At 37.5% G+C, this 12,809-nt stretch overlaps 1 pseudogene; it reads left to right on the top strand.

The window, feature by feature from the left end:
- Positions 1-11,098: 11,098 nt before the first annotated feature.
- Positions 11,099-11,497, top strand: LOC118848636 (annotated as a pseudogene).
- The last annotated feature ends 1,312 nt before the right edge of the window (positions 11,498-12,809 follow it).

The raw sequence follows: 12,809 nt of genomic DNA on the forward strand, positions 1-12,809 counted from the left end.
TCTGATATCAGGTTCCTTTTGTACATGAGTTCATCCCATTTGTATTTGTAGTTACAAAAACTATGTATTTCCATTCATGCACTCTTTCACTTTTTTATCCCCCTCTCCCTTACCTCCCACCTTTTCCCTCCTCGTAAGTGCTTTACTTCTGATCACCTCCTTCTCCAATATGCCCTCCCTTTTATCATTCCCCCTTCTGCTTCCTCCTTCTATTATCCCTATCCCTTTTTACTTCCTTATATGGTATGATAGGTTTCTATGTCTAGCTGAATGTGTATGTTATTCCCTCTTTGAACTAATTTTAAGAAAGTCTTAAGCTTTGGGAGTCATACACTCCCATCTTCCTCTCCATTATAATAGCTTTTCTATGGCTTTTTTTATCTACCTCTTTATTTCAGTGCAATTTTCTTTCTCACCCCATTTATTTTGTTTTTGGCGTATCATCCAATCAAAGTTACCTTATATCCACTCCCTCTGTCTGCATATACTCTTTCTAATTGTTCTAATAGTAATAAAGTTGTTAAGTTGCAAATATTATCTTGCCATATAGAAATATAAATAATTTAACATTATTGAATTTCTTCTGTTTTCTCTTTCTTGTTTGTTTTCGCCTTCTTATGTTTCCCTTGAGTTTGTATTTGGAGGTCATTTTTTAATTCAGCTCTGGTCTTTTAATTAGAAATACTTGAATGTCCTGTATTTCATTTAATATCTATTTTCCCCTGAAATATTATATTCAGTTTCGCTAGGGAGGTGATTCTTCATTGTAATCCTAACTTTTTCACATTCCAGTATATCATATTTCAAGTCCTCTGATTCTTTAAAGTGAAAGCTGCCAAATCCTGTGTAATCCTGACTGTGGCTCCATGATATTTGAATTGTTTCTTTTTGACTGCTTGCAATACTGTCTCTTTTATCTCTGATCTCTGGAATGTGGCTATATTGTTCCTGGGAGTTTTCATTTTGGGATCTCTTTCAGGTGGTGATCTGTCAATTCTTTCAATTTGTATTTTGCACTTTGGTTCTAATTTATCAATGTCAGTTTTGTTTGATAATTTCTTGAAAGATGTTATCCAGCCTTAATATTTTTTGATCATTGCTTTCAGGTAGTCCAGTAATTCTTATATTATCTTTCCTCAATATATTTTCTAGGTCAGTTGTGAAATGTCACATTTTATATTTTTACTTTTTTGATTTTGTTTTATCATATCTTGATGTGCCATAGAGTTATTAGTTTCCACTCATTTAATTCTAATTTTGAAGGAATTATTTTCTTCAATGATCATTTGCACTTTCTTTTCCATTTGGCCAATTCTTTTTAGGGAGATCTTTTCCTCAGTAAATGTTTGTATATTTTTCCCCAAGCTATTGACTCTTTTTTCATGATTCTCTTGCATTACTCTCATTTATTTTCCAAATTTTTCTCCAACTTCCCTAATTTGCTTTTTAAAATCCTTTCAAAGCTCTTCCAAGAAATCCTTTTAGGTCTGAGACGAAATTACATTTTTCTTTGAAGCTTCACATGCACCCATTTTGACGCTAATATATTATTCCAAGTTCATGCCTTGATTGACCCTATCACCATAGTAACTTTATATAGTCAGGTTATTTTTCTTTCTTTTTTACTCATTGTTTTCTGCCTTTTTTGTGACTTGATGTTTTTATGTGAGAGTTGGACTTTGGTCTTGCATTGTCCCAAGCTTTTTGTGCTGGCATTCTGGGTCTTACTGCTGGCTTTCACTGGGCTTCAAGGTTTAGCTGCTTCCTTTCTCTGGAGGGAGGGCTTCCATTCTGGTTTGTACAGGTAGGTAGAGCCTTCCTGTTGGCCTCCCTTGTGTGTGAGATTTAGCTGGTAGCCTGCTCCAGGGTTGGAGTCTTGTTGCTGGGTTGCTATGCTAATAGAGTCTTTCTGCTGGCTGGCTCTGAAAAAGGAATCTTGTTGCTGGTCTGCCCCAGGAGAGGGGCCCTTCTCCTGTACGGAAACAAGGTATCTCTGTTAGTAGGCTCCAAGGTCAGGTCTCCCTATTGATCAGACCCAGGGGGAGTCTTCACTACTGGTCAACAGTTAGGTCAAGGACTCTAAGGGGGTGGGATCCCTGGGGATGGGACCTAGAAGGCTGCTGGTTTTCAGAAGGTTGGGGCCTCAGTGATGGATTGCTCCAGGTTTGGAGCCTTACTGCAGGCCCCCTGCTGTAAGGCTGGCTGGCTGCTGCTGCTTGCTTCCCTCCCACTCCGGTGAGATAGACCTTTCCTGATGTGCTGGTAAGCTGTTTCTCTGCTCCTCAATCAGTTCTGATATGTTTTTTAGTTATTCGGAGGGAAATTTTGGAGGCCTTCTGAAGGTTACTTCTTTACTCTGCCATCTTGGCACCAGAAGTCCAGAATTATAAGGTTTTAAGGCAGCCAATTACATTTTGACTTGTTGCAAATGTTAGAATTTTTTCCAAACAGGTTTGCCTTAACTTTTAATCATTGTTCATAGTTTTCTTCTCTCAGACCAAGCATAAGAGCCTCATTCTTCCACATTAAAGCCCTTCAAAGATGATTTTCATTATTTGCTAACAGATAGAACATCCACATTTGCTTCAACTATCTCTCATAGAACAGAAAGGGGTTTTACTTACTATACTAGCCACCATTGCCTGGATACCCTTTGCCTTGTCAATCTTCTTAATATGTGTAATTCAGAGCTGAACACAATACTTCAGATGTAATCTAATGAAGGCAGCAATATAATCATACTATGACACTATTTTTGTTTATAAAGACTGCATCTGTGGCTTTCTTATAAATCCATTTTATAGATATAAGATTTGGTATATGATGCAAATAACAAAAGGCTCTAACTAAATGTTATCAATTTACCATACTACAGTATGCTTTATATCAGGGGTGGGGAACCTACAGGCCTGGAGACCACATGTGGCCTTCAAGGTCCTTTGGTGTGGCCTTTCAATTGAGTCTAAGTTTTCAAAAACAAATCAGTTTATTAAAGGGATTTGTTCAGTGAAGTTTGGATTCAGTGAAAGGACCACATTTGAGGACCTAGAGGCTACATGTGGCCTTGAGGCTGCAGGTTCCCCACCCCTTGTTTAGAACAAGAAGAATGGCTCAAAATATTTGAATTAAGTTAAAAATTTCAGCCATAGACAACTTAATGGTACCTTTATTCTTTGTTTGCCATGATTAATCTATACATACATACATATTTATTAAGCACCAACTTACTGTCAGGCGCTGTGCTAAGTTCTAGGGTGTCAACCAGATGGAACCAGACTCTAACCTGTGGGTGGCCAGAGCCAATCAAAGCAGGATACAGAAGGGAGAGTCAGGAATAAAACAGAAGTTTAATTTCAAAAAGCTTGCAAGTAAGGACACAAGTGACAGAGCCCCACCCTTAGTGGGTGGTACCTACTTTAGTGTGGGGAGACTTCAATACTTATACCAATGACTGTGCAGTGAGCCATAGCTCTGACAATGAGGGGTAACAGCCACAAAGTGGAAAGTTTGGTTCATAGCAGGGCTTCATGACCAGAAAAATTCTGGGATTTTGCTGTGGCTGAGATCATCCAGAGCATGAGCACAAAGGATTGTCATTATGCCAAGCTCAGGCTTCAGCTTGTTGTTGGGCCTTAGCTGTGGAGAGCAAAGTGTCAGCTAATATCTTGACAACGGTTACGAAAAGAATCAAAAGGCAGTACCTGACCTCAAGGAGCTTATGATATAATGGGGAAGATAATAAGCAAAAAAATGTGTAGGAAACAACTTATATACTTTATGTATTGGAAATAATTAGCTGACAGAAGGCCCTAGAATTAAGAGGAGGGGAGAGAGGCTATCTATAAAAAATTGGATTTTAGTTAAAACTTACAAGAAGACAGGGAAGTCATCAGGTGCAATTAGGGGAAGAGAACATTCTAGATTTGGGAAACAACCAGATAAAATGCCTGGATCTGAGAGGTAAAGTATCTTGCTTGTGGAACAGTCAGAAGGTCAGTGATAATGCATCAAAGAATAAATGGTGGGGAGTAAGGCATAGAAGACTAGAAAGGCAAAAGGGGCCTAGGTTATGGTGGGCTTTGAATGTGAAGTGAAGCATTTTGTAATTGATTCTGGAGGTGAAAGGGAGGTTTTTGAGTAGTAGAGTAACATAGCCAGACTTATACTTTAGGAAAATATTTTTATGGTTTAATGGAAGCTTCATCAAAATGGAGAGAGATCTGAGGGAGGCAAATACACCAGCAGGTTATTTCACTAACAAAGGCATGTTGTATCAGCGTCAGAGGAGAGAAGGGGGCATATTGAAGAAATGTTGCAAAAGTAAAATCAACAGACCTTGGCAATAGATGAGACATGGGGAGGGTGTGTGAGAGATAATGAGGATTCCAGTATGCCTCCAAAATTGCAAGCCTGAGGGTCTAAGAGGATGGTGTTTCCCTCTGCAATAATAGGAAAGGTTGGTTGATTGTTGTCCTTTGAACAAAATGACATTAGTATGTTAGAATCAAGTTACAATGCATCTGACTGTGGCTGATCAGTCCAATATGAGCGCTGAATACTCTACCACAGGTTGGGCACAAATAGTCCATTGAATATTTGGGGTGGATAGTCTAAATTTGGGCATCTCACATTTCTTTTGAGCTAAATCAATTCTGCCTTGCTCATAGAGCATAGTACCTTCTCTGATGAGGGCATGCCATGCTGGGTGGTCCTGTGCCAGTGACTCCCATGTCACACAATCAATTCCAAAGTTCTTAAGAGAGACCTTGAGAGTATTTGTATCACTTTTTCTGACTACCATATGAGTGCTTGCCTTGTGTGAGTTCTCCATAAAATAGGCTGGCCATGTTTTTCGAAGATCAAACATAAGCTTGCCTAAAAGAAAACAACATAGGAGGGGGTGAAAGAAGATAAAGGTTTCTGTTTTGGAGATGCTGGAAAGGGAGTTGGAGATATTGGGGTAGAATAAGTAGATTAGAAATAGAGATTTCAGTATAGAGATGGTAATTAAATCCATTGGAAGTGAAACACTAAGTGAAGTAGTATATAGGGAGAAGTGAGGAGAAGAAATGAGGCCACTTTCTCCTCTTCCTATAAACTAATGACTCTACATGTAAAGTTGTGGAATACTGGGTTCTGGGAAACTTTAAAAAAATGTTCACAAAGCCCAAAGTCAGTACTGGAGTGAGACACATTCAATTCTTTCCTATCTTTTCTTTCTCCTTCATCTTCTCAACCAATTATTATTGTGAAAGTTCCCAAAGTATATATCCAGTAACCAGAAGCTACCTTTCTTCCCTTCAATAACTGCCTTAGAATCCTTGACAAGCAAGAGTACCTGTTGAAACTTCACTGACATACTTTAAAGGAAGAATCTTTCCAATGCAAAAAGAAAAGGCTGGGAAGTCTTCCTTATTCCCAAACTTCTAAACACTTGTAGAATTCCATATCTACTGATCTATTCAGATCTCAGTTATACAAAGAATATACTTCAAAAAATCATACTCGGATATGTAGGATTTGTGTATGTCTCTCTTTTTCCTTTCCTAGCATGGATGAGGATTTATCACAAACATAGCTCATTCAGAAATGAATTTCACATTGAATATAGGAATTAAGTTTGATGGAAGAACTTGATCAATTCTCTTTTGTTCCAATTTCTGAAAAATCCTATAAACCTAGAGAGTAACATGAATTTGTACTTTAAATCACACTCATTGACTAATAAATGAGAAGTTGCAGCCCCCTGAATCCTGCAGGGTTTTTATCGAATGACTGAAAGTAATTCCTAGGCATTCCTTGTTCATCTTTGATTATTCAGTTTATTTTAAAAAATTAAATTGTAGATCTTTAAATTGTTCTTTACCAATCAATTTTATCTTATTAGACTAGGTCTACTTCTACTGTACTGAAACTAGGAGGGGGAGGATCTCAATTCTATTATGTAAAATTTTAGCTTTTTATATTTTATCTATCAATAAGTAATTATAAACCAATTAAGTTATTCCAGGCTCTGTATTAAGTGCTAGTAATGCAAAGAAAAAAAAAAGACCAAGCTATGGTTTCTGCTTTCAAGGAGCTCATATTTTAATGACGACAACAAACAACTATCTATCTATCCACACACAGGATGTATTCAATAAAAATGCAAGGTACTTTCATAGAGAAGATAATAGTGAGAAAGAATGGAAAAGATGTCTTTCAGATAGTGGTTATTTGAACTAAATTTTAAAGGAAATCAGATGTCATGTGTGTCATATTATGTATAAAGTTGCACCAGCGAAAAGGTAAGAAGTCTGGGGCTGGAGTGTCGTGGGTGAGGAATATCAAGAAAGATAGGTTTGGTAGATCATAGAGTACACAGAGAGGAGTAGTATGGGATATTGGAAATGTAGGAAGAATCTAGTATATAAAGGGCTTTAAAAGTCAAACAACAGTTAAAGAGCATGTGGTTGACATGATCATATTTCAGGAAAATCACTTTAGTAGATTTGGAGGACAGATTAGAGGCCAAGGGAAAATCCAGAAGCCCATTGTAATAATCCAAGTTTGCAGAGATGAAGGTATATGCCAGAGTAGCATTTTTACATTTAAAAAATAAAATAGTTGAACCCACAGGAGCTTATGAGATCACATTAGATTTCCCATTAGATTATAAGCTCCTTGAAGGCAAGGACTGTTTTTCCTTTTATTAATTGCAAGCCCAGGACTTAGTGCAATGCCTAGCATGTAGTGTTTCATAAATGTTTATTGGATTGTAGTGGATCACCAAGTGAGATAGTGTAGACCCACAGAGGTTCCCAAAGGGGCAATACCACACTCTGGGGGACACTGGAATGATTTAGCAGGGTGGTAGTAACCTTGAGTGCAATTAGGGGACATTAAATAAAAATAAGGGGATGGTGGAAGCAAAAAGACAGAAGAGAATATAAAGGAATTTTGAAAAACTGTTTGTATATGTTTTATCTGTTGTGGAATAGAGTTAAAGTTGTAATGATTACATTATTTTTCAATAAACACACAAAATACATGTTATAACTGATCAGTGGTCAAGTCCTCTGACAGATCTTAACAAGAAAGTTGGAATATGTGCATGTAATGACTTGTTTACAATGATCATATTATTCGATTACATAACAAAATATTGCATCATGGAAATTTCAATGCAGGAAAAAAACAACAAATTTACAATAAGTTATTAAATTTAAGATGCATCTTTTTTGAATAAATATTTAAATTTTTTTTAAATGACACAAATTAACAAAAAACACTAAATTGTTAAGCAAAGATTTCCAGGGGAGTTCTGAGTAATTTTTAAGGGGGCAGAATGCCAAATGAGTTCTGGAATCTCTGGTATAGAGGGAAAAATATACACAGGACAACATACTTGGAAATGTGAGGACAAGAGGCAGGAGTTGGCAGTCCCTGGTACATCTAGTGTAGAAATGGTACCAGATGATCTAGAACTGTGTTTGACAAAGGGTGCAGGCTCATGGGGACATCTCAAGAGCAAAAAGCACAGAGAAGGATGGTGATATCAGGGCCCTGGGGCAAAGAGACACCTACAAGCAAGTGACTCAGATTTGGTATTGACACAGAACTCCCTTGGAAGTCTTTGGAGCAAAGAGATTAGACAGAAATGTGCTATATCTTGGGCTAACATTGGGCTCAGAAAATGGTATCTTGGCTCTGAGTCTTAGACAGAAACTACTATAAGTTTGACTTTTATGCCTTTTTCCAAGTGATTGATTAAAATGTAGAACAGAACAGGGCCCAGGACAAAGCGTTGTGGTACTCAACTGGAGACCATCTTCCAGGTTGATGACCCAAAAATCAAAATTCTTCAGGTTTCCAGGTTCCAAATCCACTTAATGCTACTATAATCTATTAGTCTTTAAACATCTTAATAACAGGAATTTTGACTTATTTATCATTTTATCGCATCTAGTACTGGGCTTCTAGCATACAGATGGTACTTACAAGGTATAAGCTAGCTATGCTTTAGCAGTATGTTTAGTTTGGTTTGGTTTGGTTTTCCCATATTCTCCCATTAATTCCCATAAATTCTCAATATAGGATCTACCTAACATTTAGGGAGAGAAGATGCCATAATGTTTTTTTAAAAATTATATTTCTATTATATTCTCTATTATGTCATTTCATTTAATTTTGGAAATCACTTGCTGTGAATAGCATAGTTCCCAGGGAGAAAACTATGGATTTGCCTTTGTTAATCTGATATTTCTCTCCCATCATCCTCTGATATTGCTTATCATTTAATTAAAGAATCATAGGATTGGAAGGGACCTCAGAGGTTACCTAGCCCCACCACCATCCAAACAAAGATATCCCCTCTAAAGAATCTCTAGAAATTAAAGGATTGAGAATACCGAATATTAGAATCAGAACCTAGATAGTATTATTTTCAATTCTGCTTAATTATAAAGCTGCTAATGACAAATATACACAAGGAATAAACTTAAATGTAGTCCAAGGTACTAGAACTATTGCTAGGAAGGCAGGTTCTTTAAACTCAGTTGGCAAAATAATTTGAGAAATCTCAAAGTAGACATTTATGTGCTTATCCTGTGATTTTCTTTAAAAGGAAAGAGCTTAATTCAATGTTGTCACTTCTAGGTTTTCCTCCATTTACTATAAGCCAACACCATTTCTGGAATTAAAAGAAGCCCATAATAAAAATGGTCTGTGGTAAATTGAATTTAGGAATCTATGAAAATAGTGGAAATGCCAAACCAAAATTAGCAAGCAAGGTCTAACTATTTAAAAGAATTAGCTGATTAAGTAGATTTTTATATGAATGAAAATTTAAGTTTCCTCTCGAGTAAGATAGGTTGAATAAAATAGATCTGTCAATCTCTAGGTTAGTGGATAAAATGATAATTAACTCTTTCCCCTCATTTCTTCAACCTCTAAAATATGTTTTAACTCCAGAAACTATAAATAAGCAAAACCGCTGAAGGTAAGAGGATATATACCCCTTGGGTTACTTACAAACACAGTTTCAAACTTGTAAGAAGAAAAAAAAAATAAAGAAAAAAAAGCTTTTCATAGCTCATGAGATTACAGAAGAGAAAAACTGTCATTACTTGTTGAGGTTTATAATTTTGTTCAGAGTCTGTCTATGTTATCTATCCATCTATTGTGTAGAGATGGAAGTTAAGCAGGGGAAGAAAAGTCCTCCTATTATATAACTGTTAAGTGAATAAACATATTTAGAGAAATACAGTCCTTAGAAAGAGAAGGCCTGGGGTGGGTCTCACTGTTGTTTCAAAACATTCTGCAATTTCTTCTTAAATGAACATATCTCTGTAAAAAGCTTTAATATCCTGTGACACTTCTGTCAGTTAAGATAAATTTGAACTAAAATTGTTGGCTAGATTTTAAGGAAGAAGGGCTATTTTTGCAAAATCCTCATATTTTCTTAAAGAATCACAGTATATTAATATCTGTGTCTTTAGTATATGTATGTGTGTGTTTAACTGAAGCCAGGGAGATTTAAAACAGCCACATTTGTACCGTTAATGTATTCATATTAAATTGCTTTAATAATAACTTGCAAACTAGTTATGGTATAAAAGACAACATACAGAACTTTTATGACCAGAAATGGCAGGCACCTACTGCACTAGAACATAATACATGCACACATTCACACACACACACACACACACACACACATACACTAACTGAACCAGGGTAAACCTCCTAATGTGCTGGATCTTCTATAAAGGATTTACTGCAGGAGAGAGGGGGGAATGAGCAAGAATCACAAAGGAAGAGACAATCTAGAGGGATCACACTATTCACCACTGTAATATTGTCTAAACTTTCTATAGCAAGACCACCATTTTAACAATAACAAGAAGATGGTGGAGTAGAAAAGTACTCAGCTGAGTTCTCCCAAACTTCCCTCTAAATAGTTCTAAAATAATGCCTCGAATTTAGTTCTGGAATGGCAGAACCAACAAAAAGTTGGTTGAAACAATTTTCAAGCCTAAGGTAACTTGGGAGGTTGGTGAGAAAGATCTGTCTTACTGCAGCGGTCAGGCTTGGAGCACAGCACAGTGTGTGCAGTGCAGGAGGCTGCACATTGGCAGCAGTAACAGCTTCAGGACCTCTCAGCCCAAGAATGGGCCATAGGGGACGGAGGTCAGACAATTGGTTAGAAGGATATTGCAGAGTATTTTTTGCTGTTTCTGAGTTCAGGACCCTGTGACATTGCTCATGAACAGTTCCCAGTCTCAGTCAGTCTCAGTCACAGGGCCTATAGGAGTAATAGGCACAGAGGAGCAAGGGCTCTGGTATGGTTGCAGGGTAGAGAAGAGTACAAGGGTCACTCAGTGAGGTCTAGTGAACTTGGTCTTGATTCCAAGACAGAGAGAAGCCCTAGCAATTGTGGCTACAGGAGAGTGGGACCTAGTCAAAGTTTTATGGCCAGGAGGAGTGCTAGCATTGTTGGTTACAGGGGAACAAGATCCCCTCCTGGGTAAAGACAAGTACAGAGGCCAGGAGAGAGGGGACCACACCTTACGTTAGACTATATCACCTTAGAAGTATCAAAAACCTACAGATCAACAGAGATAGCTCTGAAAATAGCAGCATGAAAGACATGAAGTTTGAGATAGTGTTTCTTACACTCCTAGATTAAAATCCAACTTAACATAAAATTAAAAGTCAAGAAATTAACTAGAAAATTAATAACCTACAAAAAAACTGAAACTAACCATGACAGGATATTATGATGACAAAAAAGATCAAGACACAAATCCAGAAGAAGATAAGAATGTCAAAGCTGCTACAAACAAAGCCTCAAAGGGGTTAAATAAATGAATTGGTATATGATCAAAAATAATTCCAGGAAGAGATCAAAAAGAGAGGTAGAGGGAAAATGGGGTGTGGGGAATGAGAGGGATGCAAAAAAAAATATTCAAAGAGAGTCAACAGCTTAGTAAAAAGAGGTACAAAAACACTGGATAAAATAACACCTTAAAAAACAAACAAGATGCCCGCCTCCGGCCTCTCTTTCTGGTCTCCATCTTCGCCGCGGTGGAAGCAGGACTAGAGTGTTCGGGTCGCCACCATGCAGCTGTTTGTTCACGCGCAGGCTCTGCACACCCTCGAGGTGACCGGGCAGGAGACCGTCGCCCAGATCAAGGCACAGGTGGCGTCTCTGGAGGGCATCGCCCCCGAGGATCAGGTCCTGTTTAGCTGTCTTGGGGCAGTGCGGGGTGGAGCCCCCGTCCACCCTGGAAGTGGCTGGCCGCATGCTAGGAGGTAAAGTCCATGGCTCTCTGGCCCGAGCTGGAAAAGTGAGGGGTCAGACTCCCAAGGTGGCCAAGCAGGAGAAGAAGAAGAAGAAGACTGGGCGTGCTAAGAGGAGGATGCAGTACAACCGACGCTTTGTCAGTGTAGTGCCCACCTTTGGAAAGAAGAAGGGTCCCAATGCCAACTCCTAATCCCCTGGTACTTTCCCTAATAAAGCTGCTACGACTCTTAAAAAAAAACACAACAGCAACAACAGCAACAAAAAAAACGAACAAGATTGGCCAAATGGTAAAAGAAGTATAAAAATCTACTGAAGAGAAGAACTCTTTTAAAAAGTTGTATTGGACAAATGGAAAAAGAATTGCAAAAGCTCACTGAAGAGAATAAGTCTTTAAAAATTACAGTTGGGCAAGTGAATGCTAATGATTCCATGGGACACCAAGAAACAATAAAGCAAAATCAAAAGAATGAGAAAAATAGAAGAAAACATGGAATATCTTACTGGAAAAATAACTGACCTGGAAAGTAGATCAAGGAGAGATAATTTAAAATTAGTAGAATAACTGAAAGCCATGACCAATTTTAAAAAAAGAGCCTAGACATCATATTTCAAGAACTTATAAAGGAAAACTGTGCTAATATTCTAGAATCAGAGGGTAAAATAAAAATTGAAACAACCTACCTATAAAGTCCTGAAGGAGTTCTCAAAATGAATACTCCCTGGAATATTGTAGCCACAATATGGATCCCTGATACAGCATACCCCCAAATAAATAATATGAACTTCTGGTTACTCCCACCATCATTCTTATAAATTCCATAGCTCTCAGGTGAAGGAGAAAAAATTGCAGATGGGAAGAAAAAAATTTCAAATATAATAGTGCTGAAATGAGGATAAAACAAGATCTGGCAGTTTGAACATTAAAGGATTGGGGAGGGCAGGGTAGTGTGGGAATATGATATTCTGGAAAGCAAAGGAGCTAGGACTACAAACAAGAACAAACCATCTAGCAAAAATGATTATAATTTTTCAGGAGAAAAGTGGATATTTAATAAAATAGTGGATATTCAAGTATTCCTGATTAGACAACCAAAGCTAAATAGAAAATTTTACTTCAAGAACAACATTCAAGAGAAGTGTAAAAACATGAAAGAGAAATCATAAGAGAATCCATAAGGTTAAAATATTTGCATTCTAATGTGGGAAGATGATAGTTGCGATTCCTAAGAGCCTTGTTATTATAACAGTTAGAAAGACGATACATAGGGGACATGGTTGTGAATTGACTATGATGGGATGATTTAAAAAAAAAAGTTATAAGAAAGTGGGATGCACTGTGAGAAGGGAGAAGGAAAAGGAAGAATGGAGAAATTATCTCATAAAAGAGGTGCAAAAAGAGCATTTACAATGAACAGGAAGATTGTGCAGTGGTGGGCAACACTCAAACCTTTCTCTCATTGGAATTGGATCAAAGAAGGAATAATATACCTACCCCCTTGAGTATATAAATCTGCTTTTATCT

The sequence above is a fragment of the Trichosurus vulpecula genome, chromosome 4 (genome assembly GCF_011100635.1).
Source record: "Trichosurus vulpecula isolate mTriVul1 chromosome 4, mTriVul1.pri, whole genome shotgun sequence".
Classification (NCBI taxonomy): domain Eukaryota; kingdom Metazoa; phylum Chordata; class Mammalia; order Diprotodontia; family Phalangeridae; genus Trichosurus; species Trichosurus vulpecula.